At 35.3% G+C, this 17,351-nt stretch overlaps 1 pseudogene; it reads right to left on the reverse strand.

Moving 5' to 3' along the window:
- Positions 1–1,046: 1,046 nt before the first annotated feature.
- LOC149531875 (eukaryotic translation initiation factor 3 subunit F pseudogene) lies at positions 1,047–11,409 on the reverse strand (annotated as a pseudogene).
- Between the last annotated feature and the right edge of the window lie 5,942 nt (positions 11,410–17,351).

Consider the following 17,351-nt stretch of genomic DNA (forward strand, 5'->3'; position numbering starts at 1 on the left):
TGTGGTTTCAACAAGGTATTGAGAACACCAGTTTAACTTTTTGGGATTGGTTTTTTAGTCTTGATTAGTTATAGATCTAAGTCACATACTTTATAGAAGATTGAAACTCATTTGTGTTTTATATTTGGAGGTTTATGAGGTGTTTCATATGTACCTAACATTCCCCATTGACTTGATTATGGAAACCATTATCATCATTTTGTCGATGTGGAAATTACATGATTGATTATTCCAAGCATTTAAAGTACTTCTTGTTCAGAGGTTTGGAGAGTTATGCCACTAGGACAACAAGATTGTCTAAAGGAGAAAGAAGTCGATGTAATATTCCACTATTTTTTCTAACATCCATATTTGATATGGAAAAAGAGTTCAAAGACGCAAGTGGTGAATTGGATAAATCTAGTGCGAGTATTTCTTTTCATTCAATTTATACTAGGGAAGATGTGCCAAGAAGCTCCATTGATACTTAACTAGCTTTTGGCAGTCTTCTTGTTCATTGGAATAGGTAATATTTTTGGAGGTTTTCACGTGTGCTTTATTTTCCAAGTTTTTTTTCTCTGATACATTTTAATATTAATATTAATATTAATATTAATATTAATATTAATGACCGAGATATATTCTATCTTCCCTCTATTTTTAAATTATGCTTGAGCAGTTGACAACTAATTTTGTTCAATTTGTTGGGCCTTAATACTAAACACGGATTGCCAATTTTTTACTTTGCATATGCGATTGCAAACTTGGAAAAGTTGATGATCTAGGGTGCATATGGAATCATAATCTATACCTTAAATTTGTAATTTTGTGAACAGTAACTGTGATTAAATCAATGAGTACATTTTGTTCACTTTATTGAGCCGGATATCAAATTTGAGTTCCTTGTTATAGTATATCTACGTATTAATATAATTTTATTATGCAAATACACTATAGAGTCTAATCATCAAATACAAGAAAATAGCTATAATCAGAGGAAAGGACAATCTTGTAGTTTCAAATAGTTAAAATGAGAAATAGACAAAGCAAAGTTTGGGATTGTCAAGTCACATACACCAAACTTGTTCAGCTTCGATCATTCAAAGATCCAGAGGGATTTCATGGAATTGCATTGCTAGTTGTTGGTCTCCAAGAGACAAGATGGTTGAAACATAGCTCTGATGCTTGCTTCATGGTTTTCAAATCATGTATCCACAATCAAATGGACTAGATTTTTTACTTCACTTGCATCGAAATCCTAAATCAAGGCATTGTTGCCACTTACTCCTAAACCTATAGAATACCTGCATAATTCCACAGCTATTATCTTGAGAAAATACCCATATAGCTAAACATAAATATATTTCAACCATTTGTAAGGACATCATTACCAAATTCTCTATTATTTTATTGGAAAACTATAAAATCTGAATCAAGCAAATAAAAGTCGACTCCATCATTTCTCAGATAGCTCAAGGAAAACTCAGTGCATATTGCAAAAGTGAATAGAATAGAATCTCCATTCATATTCATAACAACTTATTGAAATGACATATTCCTAGCCTCCCCGTAACTAAATAGGTCAAACAATATTCAAGTTATAGTTCTACTATTATTTTCTTGTCATGTCAAGCACTGTTGTTATATATGTGATATATAAAATGTGCCTTGGCATAAAAATAATAAATTACAAAATTTAGAGAACATTAAAAAGTGTGAGAGAATCACCATCCAACGATAACTTCTTTTGGATTCACTCACAAATGCAACTCATACTTATTATAATGGTAATCAATATCCACTACAACCTACAAACCCAGAAAAAATTGCTAATGAATGTAGTATATAACATTGATATTCCAAATATAACCTTAAAACTCTAATTCATGTGTAAGAATTGGAGATGAACATATTAAAGATTAGTTTCAAAGAAATACCTAGTTAGAAGATTCATTGTGTGGGACACAATATGAATAGCAAATTTTGATGGTTCCATAAGAGGAAATAGAGCCCAAAAGAGTGCCAATCATATGCTCTACCTAGTCATTCTGGTGAACATGAGTCCCAAATTTTAAATAGAATTTTTGGATGAAGCTTGGTAGTTAAACTTGTTGAGGCCAATGGTATCTATGAAACCATTTTCCCAGTTGCCATTGCTCCTGCTCTTTAGCTACTTTTTTCTATTTGCTAGAAATGACTTGGTTGAAGCCTATCACGGAGTTATTTCAACGAGAATTGAAGGTTAGGGTTTAGAATACTTAATATTTACGAGCTAATGTAGAAAAGTGAACACTCAAATAACTTGAACATACCTTATTAAGGCTTTCTAGTCCAGGAGCAACACAAATATTGAAAATCCATTGAAATATGTATGATTGTAGGAAAAAAACCTGCTGTATTTTTTTTAAACATATCAGATTGGTCAAAATTTTGACCAATCTTGGAGGTTTTCCACCAAATAATTGGTCAAAATTTTAACCAATTCTTTGGTCATGAGTATCACATCGTGGTCATTGATAGACCAGAATTGGTCAAAATTTTGACCAATTCTTAGTGTCCATTTCGACAAAGTCTGGTCAAAATTTTGACCAATGGCCACCAATTATGCTCATACAAAATGCACTCTATTTCGAACAAAGATTTGGTCAAAAGTCTGACCAATTGGAGGATTCGTCAAAATTTTAATGACAAAAATTGTGATGAACTACTTGGTCACAAATTCGACCAACATGGGTCAAAATTTACTACTGTGTAGTAAAAATGGAGCTAGAGATGTAGACTATTGAATCCATCAGGACTAACTGGCATAGCACTTTAAGTAGTATTTTGTAAATTCACAAGCCATTTCTAAATAAGTATTACTTGATATCCCCACCCTAGCAAAAATAAGTAACAAAAACAAGGGGGAAATGAGAAGAAAATAAGGGGGAATTTAATGATCATGATTCAAGATGATAATTAATAAGAATGATCAAGGGGAATTTGTAAATTTTGAAATTTTGAAAATGTATATAATGAGTCCAAAGTTAAAACATGTATAGTGTATACCAAGTTAAGGTATGGATAATATTCCTAGGGGGAGCACTTATGTTTTGTAATGAATATTTTTTGGTCATGACAAAGTGTTTTTGCCACCAATGTCAAAGGGGTAGATTGTTGATCCCTAAGTCATGATTTCTATTAGTGTGAAACACTTATTCATTTGCAAGGTGAGATTATTTGGTCATCACTATGACTGAGTCATCCTATATAGATCAAGCTAAGGAATGAAGACTTGTAAATACTCTAATTCATTTAATAAGTAGTAAGTTATTGCCCAACAAGCTAATGGTCATTGAGTACTCCAGTGATTGTTGAGTTTAGCAATTATAGTAGTTGATGTTGGGTGATATAGAGTCCAAGTAATTGAGTTCATGTCAAGCACAGTTAAGGTCAAGGGACAACATGAAGAAATAGTTTATGTCAAGCATCAGTGCAATGTAAGTTATGAGTAACATAGTTTCACATATTTGTTTGGAATGACACTAAATCTTGTGTTAACCATTTTTATCAAACTGGAAGTATGTTTTTAAGATCAAGGAGGTAATCAAGGAGGTGATTATGCATTCAAAGGAATATCATTAATCCCTATATGAGGCAATCCACCAATCAAAAAAATGCAAGAACTAAGCGACAAAATGATTGATTCTAGATTATTGATTTAGATCTAAAAGGTTCACCCAAACATCTATTTAAGGAGGGTCTATGACCTAGTTCATAAGTATGAGCACGTGTAAGTGTATGAGTTAAAGATTCTAGTTACATGAAAAGTTTTAGAAGTGAATTAATAGTTTTGAGCAAAGACAGAGAAGATCTATCACAACAATGGGATATTATATTACATAGAGGAGATCTGTTATCAAACATTGGAGTGCTAACTGAAGGATCAGATAGTGAACATTCTAATAGATGTTTCAAGGTTTAAATCTCTTAGTAGAGTATCTTTAACATGCTTTTGTAAATATCCTAACAAATTATTCACTTAGTTGGGATGTAAAAATCCTTTAATCAAGGTAGAACCTAGCAGTTCTTTTAGCCTTTAACAGGGTAGATCATAAGTTATCAAAATATTGTAGCCTTAACAGACAAAACTTAATTGTTGCATTAGTGAAGTTTTTTGGGTGTCATCCCCACTACAGTTTCACCTTCACCTTGGAGGGTTTATGTATTACCAAAGTTGTGTGTTAATGTGTTATGTGTTTATGAGTTTACATTCATGAAGTTAGAAGTTAGATCTGATATTATTTTGTTGTGAGACGAATGTTTAAATGAGGGTTTATGTGGTGATATCAAATATGTTTCATATTTGAAGTGAAAGAAGTTGTATAGATCTTGATTCACACCCCTCCCCTTCTCTTAGTATCTCACTTTCCCTATTAGGTTTCAAATAATCCTTATGACTTGTTTCAACTATTAGCTTCATCAGACTACTTCTTTAATTTATGTATTGATTGAACAACACATTATCTTGTCAAGGACTAACTTTTCAAGTGCCTATTGTATTTCCATGATACTTAAGACATCTCAACTCAACCTTTTACTAAGTCATCTCATGATCTCTTATTTTAAGATACTCTTCATCAATTAAATGATATGGCACTCTATATTGTTGGTAAAATGTCTCTCCAGTAAGTTTGACACTATGTCTTTCCAATATGATTCCTAAGGTCTGAGACATCATAATTATCCTCAATAGGAGAAAAGTGAACTAACATGCCTTACATTGGGAAAATTGGATGTGCTTTTTCATTCAAACCATTTTGGATGAAGGAAAATATATTGATTGGGAAAAAATCATAGAAGATAGACTACATGAAGAGATTTTGCAAGTATCCAAAACTACTAGATTTTATATGTCCTCCTATCTGTTCCAAATCTTGGCTTGTTCCGGACAATGGAAATATTTTACCTCATAAAGACTAGACTGGTAATATGGAATTTATGAATGCTACCCCTTGTTGTAGAGGAAGAGGAACCCTAAAATTTTAGGAGGTTCCAAGATACTTTCTTAGCAAAATTAGTTTTTGAATTATAGGGTAAGGAAAATATAAGTTTATCAAAATAAGTGGTTCAACTCATTACAATCTATGGTAACTTTTTCATCTAGCCCCCTAAATTTACATATTTGAGGGTCAGAGGCTATAGAGGCAAACCCCTAAAGTTTTCTAGATATTTCTTGGATCGTTGTGTTCTAATTAAAGTGTGCATATAAGTTGTAGAGGTGGACAAAAGTTGTAAAGAAAGAAGAGGTTTTGGCTATGTCTTCCTAGTCAAACTTGTCAACACTGTAAAAGCATCTAAGATGCTTTCAGTTTGGAAGCTAAACTTAAAACTATGAACCTATCTCCTTATGTTGCTCAAGCTAAGTTTGATAGCAAGGGTTTTGCACGAGCTTAATTTTTCCTGCATCTCACTTTCATTCATGTGCCACAATCAAATTATTTTGAGGTAGATTGCAAAGATGACTACAAAGTAAGGAAGAGGTGGTGGTATAGGTTCACCTTGAAGCAGATTCAAGAATTTATTTTGCAAAAGAAAAGAAGTTGTTGACCCATTATTTACTGCAAAAAGTTGAAGCCTTCCCTATACCTAAATTAGATTGAGATAGGCCAGAGAAAGATGACTTCCAGGATGGGAGTCTCCCTATTTTTTATAGGACCGAGAAATCGCTCACTAAGAAGAAGAAATAAAATTTGGGACTAGCTAGGTAGCATCCTCAAAAAAGGCTCTGCTAGTTCTAGTTCAAATCTACCTCTTCCTCATACTAATCAAATAGTCACATTTCACCTTGCAGGTAATGTAGAATCCAAACTTGAAGTTGAACCCCCCATTCAAAGATTAGTTCAAGTTCAACATTCATCTAGGAGTACTCACTCACATAGAAAGAAGAAAAAGATTCAACAAGTAGTAGTTGTTGATCTAGATAAGGATCTAAGTGAAAGTAAGCCAATAATGGAGTCCACTTCCAAAACTCCAAGAAAATCTATGTATTGGAACACATAGAAGGTGGTCGATGGTGTAAATACCTTGAGCTAATTATCTATTGCACTCCAATTTTCCAAACCATGCCATCTAAAGGTGATTCATATGCACCCAACTAATTTGACCTATCAATAAGTAAGAAGAGGAGTATAGTTTTGGTGATTGTGCCAATAAGTAACATGGTAAGTAAATCCTTAGACAAGAAACCTAAAAGAAAGAAACCCAAGGTGGAAACTATGCTAGAACTAGATGAGAAAATAGGGCATTGGGTCATTGATGTGTATAATCCCACTAAGGGTAAGGATTGTGATGATATAATGTCACAAGATTATACTATTGAAATGTAGTACTAATATTGGACTTGAAATGAGGATTGTGGATATGAAGATATTCTAGGCTAGAAATTCAAGGATTGGCAACAAAATCTAAAAAGACTGGAAAGACAAGATGGATTTGAAGCAATCTCTATGGTTGATGGATGAGTACATTCATACTTTTCAAAATCGCAATTCCCTAGCTCTTCCTAATTCCACCTTTGTAGTTGATGTCACTTCTGTAGAAAATTAAAAGTTCTTAGACCTGAAAAAAAGAGATAGGTTAGTGCCTTGTATTTTCAATGACTATGTGGATCCAATAGATTATAATGGAGTTAATTACATTTCCAATTTCACTAAGGTAAAAATAAGAGCAAACAAATGCATGGATGAGCTAGAATCAGAACTAAATGCCTTAGAAATAGGGAAAGTGAAATGGGATGAGTTCATCATTCACATTAGTGAAGTTCAAGCATATGGGGTAGACAAATTTCAACTGAGAAATTTGATGTTGGTATAGATGTTGATTTCCTATTCATGTCTAGAGTAAACTTAAAATGACAAAATGAGGTAATTCAATAGTGTATAGAGGAATGCACTAAGATCCTAAAAGAGATAGAATGTCTCACATAGATTTTGAACAATGATATTAAATGTGTTGACATTAGAATCATGGATCATGCAGATCGGCCAAACAAAGAGACAAGTGAAGCGGTGTCTGCTTTTTAGGATAGGATGAGAATCGTGAAAGAAATCAAAGAGCTCTCAGTTAAAGACTTCACCACCATAGCTCAATCAGATTTTATGATCATTTGTAGGGATCATTTGGAAGCACATGAAGGAAAGATGGGGCATGTTCACAAGATAATGGCCATGTGGAAGTTAAGGATGGAGCATCTAGGTGTACCCTAGTAAAATGAGTTAATCAATTTCATGGCGGCTCGCAAGTTATAGAAAGATGTAGGTGGGGGCCTATTGTCGAACCAAGAGCATAATATGGACTCTGCTAACATAGTTAGCAATAACCTAGGTCTTAGGGGTCATGGGCCAATAGAATCTTTCCTCTTTTATTAGTTAGTTGTTCTAGCTTTTCATTAAGATTTTGGTATTTTATTAACTCCATGAGGAGTTAGTTTTAAAAACTAAATTTTAAGTCCTGTGTGGCTGTTTATTTTTTCTAATCTAGAGTGCTAACATATAATACAAAGAAATAAGTGGTTATACATTTATTTAAATTTGTTTCATAGTGATAATCAATCATGTGGCTAAAAATTGTTGTGAAATTTGAATGTCTTTTCCATTTGCACATTCTCTTCATCATTGTGAATTGAATGCTTTTCCTTATGCTTTATGATTAAATTTAATTTTGGAAACGATTCTTTTATAGTAAAATTCAAACTGTTATATCATTAAAGTGAGAAAGTTGTACCTGTAAATACAAAGAGTTCACTATCAAAAGGAACTCATTTGTTGGTGTTTTTGTTTTTCTGTAAATTTGGGAATAGAGTCAAGAATTCATTGATATTTTAAAAGGGAATTACTTTTCACTAACATTGATATAATATAGATAGTCCCTCAATACTCCCACATCCTCTACTATATGGGGCACCTATATGTTGTCTAGACGTCCTGTATCACTCAAATCAATATCATCCACAATAAGTCAGGACATGGTCTCAGGGATCTCCTTACACCTCCTCTTGTGTCCATATTAGGGTATATATATTGGGGGACCCTTCTAGAGACCAAGCTTTTACATCACCTATCATAATAGTAGGGCACCACTATATAGTTGTGTCTTCCCTCTAGAAACCTTCATCTCTAAATCCATCTCAATTGCACTACCAAGTTAGTCCATGCTATCATGTGATAGTTACATCTCCATACGACATCTGTAAGTAGTATTCAATTGAATCTAACTCTCTTGTATTGTATATCTCCAAATTACCATATGTAGCCTAGTGTATATACAAATAATCTAGGTGATTCAACTAGCATGTCTGTCCAACATCTTGTAAGCCTCGTACACGTAAAGTGTTGAAACACCCACACTAATAGGAGTGTGAACATGGTTAGGCTTTTCCTTTGATATCTCATGAACCTCCAAAGATCATATTAAAGGTTTGATAGCATGCTCTTTCCCCATGTGTAGACCCTTGAGTCTCTCTCCACATTTTAGACAATATGTGCTAGAGGGGTAGGGAATACAATACCCTTTGTATCGGGCACCGTTGTCATATATATCATATAGAGCATAAACCTCTTGAGAAAAGGAGTCCATCCCCATATATTTTCCTTCAAGATAACATGATTAGGCCTCTCCCACTCAATGTATGGTATCCCCATGTAATACTCAAAATATTTGCTAATATAATCTATCAAATGGTTGACCCTTGGTCTAACAATCAATCCTTGAACTGGAAAATATAAGATCATGTAAAAATCCTCTAAGGTAACTCTAATCTCTCTAACTGGTAGATATAATATATATGTGTCCTCTCCCCATATCTCCATTAGTGCTAATAGCATACCCCAATGAAATCTCACATGTAGAAGGTGATATACTTAGTATAGACTAGTATCTGTAAGTATTTGTGTCTTTGTGGCTCCTAGCTCCCCTATACACTCTCAAATGTACACCATGATGTTTGACACATAGTGCTCTTACATAACTAGAAGCTCTTGCAATAGATTCAAAGGGAATCTTATCAGTATATCACATCAAAATATCAATTTGCAACACATGTTTCTATACTATAGTCTACCTCAAGAATAGGTTGACTTCTCACAAAATAGGTTGACTCCTTTGGGAATAGATTGACTTCCCAAGGGATAGGTTTACTTCCATTAGGATTAGGTCAAAATGCTCCTAGTGTCTACTAGATACACCTAGGAATAGGTTGACCTATCCTAAGAATAGGTTGACCTCTTGTCTAGACACCTATCTACGAGATCATAAATCAGATTCTACACCCATAAGAGGAAAATATGCAAAAAGGAAAGAAAATTAAATCAAGTACAAGAATTGAGACCTACCTCCTCAATCTTAGAACCATTTGAAATAGTCTATTAAAGTAACCCAATTTGTGTTGGTAGCAACACCTCCATCTTAGGCATCTTGCTTCTCCTTCTTCTTCACTTAGAACAAAAATGTCACAAATAAATTTCAAAAAGGTAACTTGGTTTTATATAAGACTTTTTAGTATACTTTTTCATTTATTTTTTAATATTTAATATATAACTAATACATCTAGTTACTCTTTTAATCATATCTTGAGCTTTGTAGCTTCGATTTTCAGCCTATTATAGGAATTGGAATCATGATTCAATTACCTTTCTTTCCAAGTACCTTTGAGAGACTTTTGATTTTATTTTGAGATGATTTAAAGGCCACTTATCATCACATCGCACTTCTAGTTCACTATGGTAACATGATACCTTGTTTCACCTTTTCTGAATGGGAAAGAAAAATAAGGGGGGCATATCTACCCACGATCTTCACCATCCTTTTCTACTAAGTCCTAAATAATTTTGGATTATCACTCACTCACGGTTTTCCAAGGCATGGTTACTATTTTTTTCATGTAGGAGCTAATTGTGTGGACTTAGTTATATCCTTTTTCAGACATGCTTATTTTTTCTTATGTTAGCTTGCATATGCACATAGTGTCATATACCACTAAAGTGGGAGATAAATGTGCCATCTTAAATTTTAAGTACTTAAATTTATGACCTTTTAGCTCCTCTTCAGTATGTTTTCATGTAATGCCTTGTTTGAACATCCTTGGAAACAAGGAAAAACATACACTAACATATTTTTTTAAAGATAAAGCATAAATTCATGCAACTACAACATAAGATCACAAAGATCACAATGGAAGACTAAACACATAACCATAAAAGATCCCAACGCATTCATCACTTACAACGCATCCATTTTAAAACCTAAAGAAAAATTCCTAAATGATTAAAATATACAAGTTCATTCCAATTAACATGATGGAAAACCAAAGGCCATGTTCCTAAAATAATACTCGATATTATATTTGTTATGATATAGGAAGATGCAGGACCCAAAAGGGTATCTAAACATACATTTTGCATCTAATATCCCCATTTTAGCAATTGTCTAGTTGTGTGACTGTTAGCCTTTTATTTTATTTTATTTATCCCACATTGCTTGTGAAAAGTGGTCAACCCTATAAAGTAGGAATAAAATGAAAGTTTGTGGCTATTGTAAGGCAAGTTTGAATATGAGAAGAAAATGGATGTGTGGGTTACAGATTAGTTCTTGGCATTAGAGGACATCTATCCTCTCTTGTAACATTCTAGACATCATTCCCTTGGGGTTTGGCCTTTCGAATTCATTTCTATCAACTTCATTAACATGCAGCTTGGGCGCATTTCCAGCTATAGGCAGATTGGGTGTTTGCTCATACTATTCTCACTTCTTGTCTGATACTTATGCCATTGTGGAGGAATGATTTTATGAGGGTCTTGGACTGATTGAAGGCAATTTTTACTGTAGTAGCACTGTAGCATGGCACTATTCATATTACTATACCAGCAAGTTGGGAAGTCATGACTGGAATATCATGTTATAATAGTAATTAGTGAGTTGGAAAGTTTGTTGTGTATTTGATTGTATTAGTTTGAAAAATAATATTATTTCAATAGTAGTTCAATCTTCAATTTGCATAAATTCCTTCTTGTTCATGTTATGTGGTTTCAAATCTATGCAAAGACATTAAAATCTCCATCAGTAGTTGGTTTAGTTTTTGGGCATTTCCAGGGTGCCCATTACAATGTTATCAAAGCTATAAGTCCTATCATTCTATGGAGGTCTTATAGGGAATTTGGAAAAGCTAGATAGAGGGAAAAGTGTTTGACAAAATGTCAAAACACTAAAATTAGAAATTAAAAGGGATAAGCATTTATGTTTGAATATGTGATAGGGGCTTTATAATTTCTGCAATACTAAAGCAAGACAAAGTAGGAGTTCAAACCTACAGAGCAAACAATCTAGTTCATCCATGTAGAGGGGCATACAATCCAGTCATATAGACACAAAGGAGATATTCTTTGAATAAGATAGTAGTATGGGTGACCAAGATGACAGGAATACAAGATTAGGTGGAGGTAGGAATATCAATCCAGATTAGGAGGAGGTAATGTTCAAATAGTTACTGGGCACATTAGAGGAAGGATAGTGTATACAATAGGAGCAGAATAGGCAAATGGATATGATGTTGTAGCTTATGGCTAGATAGATGGGTGTCAATATTAATCCAGGTGATACCAACAATGGAAATAATAACAACGGGGGAAACGATAACAATAGGGGCAATGATAATAATGGAGGCCAAGGCAACAACAACGGTCCTGAGAATTTATCATTAATGGTAATAATGGACATGGAAACAATGGGAATGAGGCTTATAACTTTAGACATGTTGCACACCTAGCTCAAACAAGAAGCTCGAGACCTCTTCTACCCACCTTCCCACCTAGAGATCCGATTCAACCAGTAAATGAACCATAGATTATCATTATAGGATCAGTTCAGGAGGGACTGGGAGGCTAGTGGACCATAGTTTTAGGTGGATATTTCCCTTAGATATTATATGGACTTGAGGAGGAGACACATGCCCAGATCAAGAGGGAGAAATCAAAACTTTGAGGTAAGAAGGAAAGTTGGGAAACTTTCTTTACCTTATTATGATGCTTCAAGGAAGATGATTGCACAAGCTTGGGTACAAAAGGTAGATACATACTTCTAGCTGAATCCTATGCTTGAGGAGGAGGCTATCAAGTATGCAACTATTCATTTGGATGGTCCAATGCATGAGTGGTGGCACCATGGCATGATAACCCTAGGACATAATTAAATCACATCTTACGAGGAGTTCACTAAGAGACTCATAGAGAGATTTGATACCAAAGATCCTGAGTTACAGTTTAAGGAGTTGGCACAACTCAAGCAGTGGGGATCAATTGAGATGTATATTAGTGAATTTCAAAGGTTAGTTGTGTTGGTCACATATATTTCAAAGAGGAGGTTAGTAGTGTTGTTTATGGACACACTCTCAAATCCCTTGAGCGGTTGGGTCAAGGGGCATGACCCAGCTATGTTATAGGAGGCCACTAAAAAGGCTCATGACTTAGCACCTTCTTCTTTTAGGAGTAGATTTCAGCATAGGGATTCATATATGAAAAAGGACAAGGAGAGGGACAAAAAATGTTTTCACAAGGATGCTCAACCAAAAGGGGATAATAAGTTGGATAATGACACCCTAAATGATTTGAGGAGGAGGAAGCATTGCAGAGAGCCTTGGGACTTATCTCATAAGTGTCCTCTCAAGGCTAAGACAATTAAATGGATTATTTCTTAGTAGAGGAGTCACAATTAGAGAGGGAGGATCAGCACTCTAATTCAGATGAGGATAAGACTACAGAGGAGAGCAGCATTCCTAAGGATGACAAGTCATTGCCATGATTAATGGGGGCTCAGAAAAAATCACATTTAAGGTTAGGGGTACTATCCAGGGGAAAAAAGTGATCTCACTCATTAATACTAGGGCTACACATAATTTCATAGATGCACAATTGGTAGCCAAGAGAGGTTTACAGAATGAGGAGCACGTCGAGTTTAGAGTCATGGTAGTTAATGGTGACAAATTATTATGCACTCAGAAGATACCTAATCTTCACATCAAGTTTGGAGATGGCTATGAGATGGAGGATGAGTTCTATGTAGTAGACATGGGAGACTATGATGTCATCCATGACATAACATGGATGGCTTCGTTAGTCAAGTTCACACTCAACCTAGCAAAATTGGAGATGAGGTTTCTACATGAGGATAGAACTATTATACTTAGAGGACTTTCAGATGGGATCTATAGAGTAATCTCCTTGAGGAGAATGCAGAGACTATTTTGGCATGATGATGTAGAGTGGGTGATAGAATGTTTTACCATGCCAGCCTCATAGGAACCACATTTGAAGAGTCATCCACTAGATATTCAGGAGATACTTGATAGGCATGCTAAAGTTTTTGGTGAGATTTTGCATGGGGTTCCTCCTAACAGAGGAATGAATCATGTTATTGAACTCGAGGAGGGAGCCATATTAGTTATGATTACTCCCTATCGCCATCCTAAGAAACACAAGGATGAGATAGAAAAAGCAATTAAGGATTTGTTGGAGGTGTTCCATATCAAGCCTAGTAAGAGCCTCTTTGCTTCAGTAGTAGTATTGGTAAAGAAGAAGGATGGGACAATACACATGTGCATCGATTGCAAGGAATTAAATAAGAAGATCATTAAGAATAGATATCCCATCCCACAGATAGATGAGCTAATTAATGAGCTACATGGTGCATGTCTTTTTATGAAGATTGATTTACAGTCAGGGTATCATCAGATCAGGATGAGGGTGGAGGACATTAAGGAGATACCTTTTCAGTGTCACTATGGTCACTTCGAGTTTTTGGTTATGTCATTTGGGCTAACCAATGCCCCTGGTACTTTCCAAAGTTGCATGAATCAGGTATTTAGAGGGTAGCTTAGGAGATTTGTCCTAATTTTCTTTGATGACATTTTGATATTTAGTAAGACTTGGGAGGAGCATTTACAACATCTTGATGTAGTGTTGTCCAGTTTGGAGAGGGAGTCACTATATACCAAGGAATCTCAGTGAGTTTGGGTTGACTAAGTTACCATACCTTGGGCATATCATCAGTGCAAGTGGAGTTCGAGTAGATCCCAAAAATATTAGAGCTATTTTTTATTGGCCTACTCCTACAAACCTTACACACCTTAAGGGGTTCTTTGGTCTTTGTGGGTTTTATAAGAGAATTATTAAGGGATTTTCACAGATTGCTGCAACCTTGACATACCTTACTAGGAAAGGGGCCTTCCTATGGATAGGGGCATCTCAAAGATGCTTCAATCATTTCAAGAAGGTGATGTCATCATGTCTAGTATTAGCTCTACCAAACTTCACAAAGCCATTTGAGCTTCATTGTGATGTGTCAGGTGATGGGATTGGGGTAGTCTTGATATAGGAGAAGCGTCCCATTACTTTTGAGAGTAGGAAGCTCTGTGGAGTGGAGAGGAGTTATTCCATCTATGACCGAGAGATGTTGGCCATTATGCATGCATTGACCAAGTTTCAGTCCTACCTAGTTGGGGGGAAGTTTGTTATCAAGATTGATCACAATAGCATCAAATACTTCATGAGCCAATATGACTTGAATGATAGACAATAGAAGTGGATTATGAAGTTGTAGGCTTATGGCTTTGACATTGACTTTGTCAAAGGTAAGAAGAATATGGTGGAAAATGCTTTATCCAAGAGACCTCATATTTGAGCTCTAGCTGAGATTACAAGAGATTAGAGAAATAAGATTACAACTGAGTATGTGAGGGACACTTGGGCTTCTAGACTGATTACAGGCACCATACAGGGTGATTTTTATGTGGTGATGGAAAAATTGATCAAATTCTAGGGTAGGATATATTTGATTCATTCATCATAGTTTAGGGAGGTAATACTAAAGGCATTTTATGATGCACCTACAGTTGGACTTCTAGAGGTCTTCAAGACCTACAGGTAGATCTGTGAGTGGTTCACATGGAAAGGGCACAAGGATGATGTTCAGAAGCATGTTAGGGAGTGTGCAATTTTTTAGTAGAATAAGGGAGAGTACACATATCATGTAGGGTTGTTACAACTTTTTCCCATTCTAGATAGGAAATGGACAAGTATTTCTATGGACTTCATCACTGGGTTACTATGAGTACAAGGGAGAGATTGCATTTATGTGGTAGTTGACCGGCTGAAGAAGTTTTCTCACTTCTTTGCTATTCCATCCACCTATACAATAGCACAGGTGGTCAATCTTTTCTTCAGAGAGATATTTAGGTTACATGTGCTACCCAATTTCATTATCAGCAATCAAGATATTAAATTTATGAGTACTTTTTGGTAGGAATTATTTGGGTTGTGTGGCATAGATCTTACACCTAGCACTAGTTATCATCCACGGATAGATGGGCAGACGAAGATTTTGAATAAATGGGTGGAAGGATATCTAAGGAACTATATGATGGCACAACAGAGAGCTTGGGTTAAATAGCTACATATGGGAGAATATTTTTATAACACCACTTATCATATGTCCATCAAGATGACTCCATTCATGGCACTGTATGGTTATGAAGCACCTAGCTTCATGGATCTAGTTTTAGGGGATAGTAGAGTACCCAAAGCCAAAAAATTCTTGTAGGATAGTCAAGATATTTTGAGGGTGCTCAAGGAGAATATAAAACAAGCCCAAAATTAGTAGAAATTATATGCTGACCAGCACCGGATAGAGCACAGCTTTGAGGTTGGGGATATGGTTTACTTGAGGCTACAACCATACAGACAGTCATCACTCAAGAAGAGTGGAGTAGAGAAGTTGAAGTCTAGGTTTTATGGCCCCTACAAAGTTATTCATAGGGTGGGAAAGGTTGCCTATGAGATTGAGCTTCTGGAGGACAGTCGGGTGCATAATGTGTTTCATGTGTTGAGGCTCAAGAAAGCCATTGGTCAAAGAGTTGTTTCTTCTATAGATTTTCCACCATTGGATGAGGAGGGAAAACTCATATTATTTTGTGAGGCTATTTTGGATACCAAGGAAGGACTCTGTGGAATAGCATGATTAAAGAATATTTAGTCAAATGGAGAGACCTGCCAAAGGAAGATGCTACTTGGGAGAGTGAGTGAGTGTTACAACAAACAGGACTATGATTTCTTGAGGATAAGCAATTTCAAGGGGGGTGGACTGTAATGTCCCCACTTTAGCAGTTGTCCAATTGTGTGACTATCATCCTTTTATTTTATTTTATTTTATTTATCCCATATTGCTTGTGAAAAGTGGTTGGCCCTATGAAGTAGGAATAAAAGGAGAGCTTGTGGCTATCGTAAGGCAAGGTTGAATATGAGAAGAAAATGGATGCGTGAGTTACAAATCAGTTCTTGGCATTAGAGGATATCTATCCTCTCTTGTAGCATTCTAGACATAACTCCCTTGGGGTTTGACCTTTGGAATTCATTGCTATCAGCTTCATTAATGGCCAACTTGGGTACATTTCCAGCTATAGGAAAATTGGATGTTTGCTCATACCATTCTCACTCCTTGTCTGATACTTATGTCATTGTGGAGGAATGACTTTATGAGGGTCTTGGACTAATTGAAGGTAGTTTTTACTGTAGCAGCACTGTAGTGTGGCACTATTCATATTACTGTAGCAACAAGTTGGGAAGTCATGATTAGAATATCATGTTATAATGTTTAAGTAATTAGTGAGTTGGAAATTTTGCTATGTATTTGATTTTATTAGTTTGAAAACTGGTATTATTTCAGCAGTAATTCAATCTTCAGTTTGCATAAATTCCTTCTTGTTCATGTTATGTGGTTTCGAATCTATACAAAGACATTAAAATCTCTATCAGTAGTTGGTTCAATTTTTGGGCAAAGTGCATGAAAGCACTCACTATTTTTCATATTACCAAACAACTTGTCAATCTCATACAAGTCAAGGCTAGATCCAATACGAGCTTTCCTTATGAGTTGTATGAGTGACCTTCTAGGTTTGTATGAGTTAGAAAAGGTTCATATGAGCCTTTGCATACCCATGCAAGTGATTTATTTTCTTGTACGAGACTTTTCAATCCCATACGAGCTCAGGACAACATCAAGGTTAAAAGGCTAAACTAGGAAGCAAATAGGATTAGAACCTCCACATCAAGGAGTACCAAAACCACCAAAATCAAGGAAAAAACACTTGAGAGCATCAAAAGAATAGATAAGACCTAGATAAATAACATGCTAATGTAAACCATGATAAATAGCATTGCAATGAAGTAAATCTACATCCTTAAAAGATACATGTACATAAGCAACATCTCAAGAAGGAAAGTGCAAGCATATGATTCAACCAAATCCAATCAACCGTGCTTGTTTCCTCCCTACCATGGCATAATGAG

Source organism: Cupressus sempervirens, chromosome 11, assembly GCF_028749045.1.
Source record: "Cupressus sempervirens isolate cs-2001-9-10 chromosome 11, ASM2874904v1, whole genome shotgun sequence".
NCBI lineage: Eukaryota > Viridiplantae > Streptophyta > Pinopsida > Cupressales > Cupressaceae > Cupressus > Cupressus sempervirens.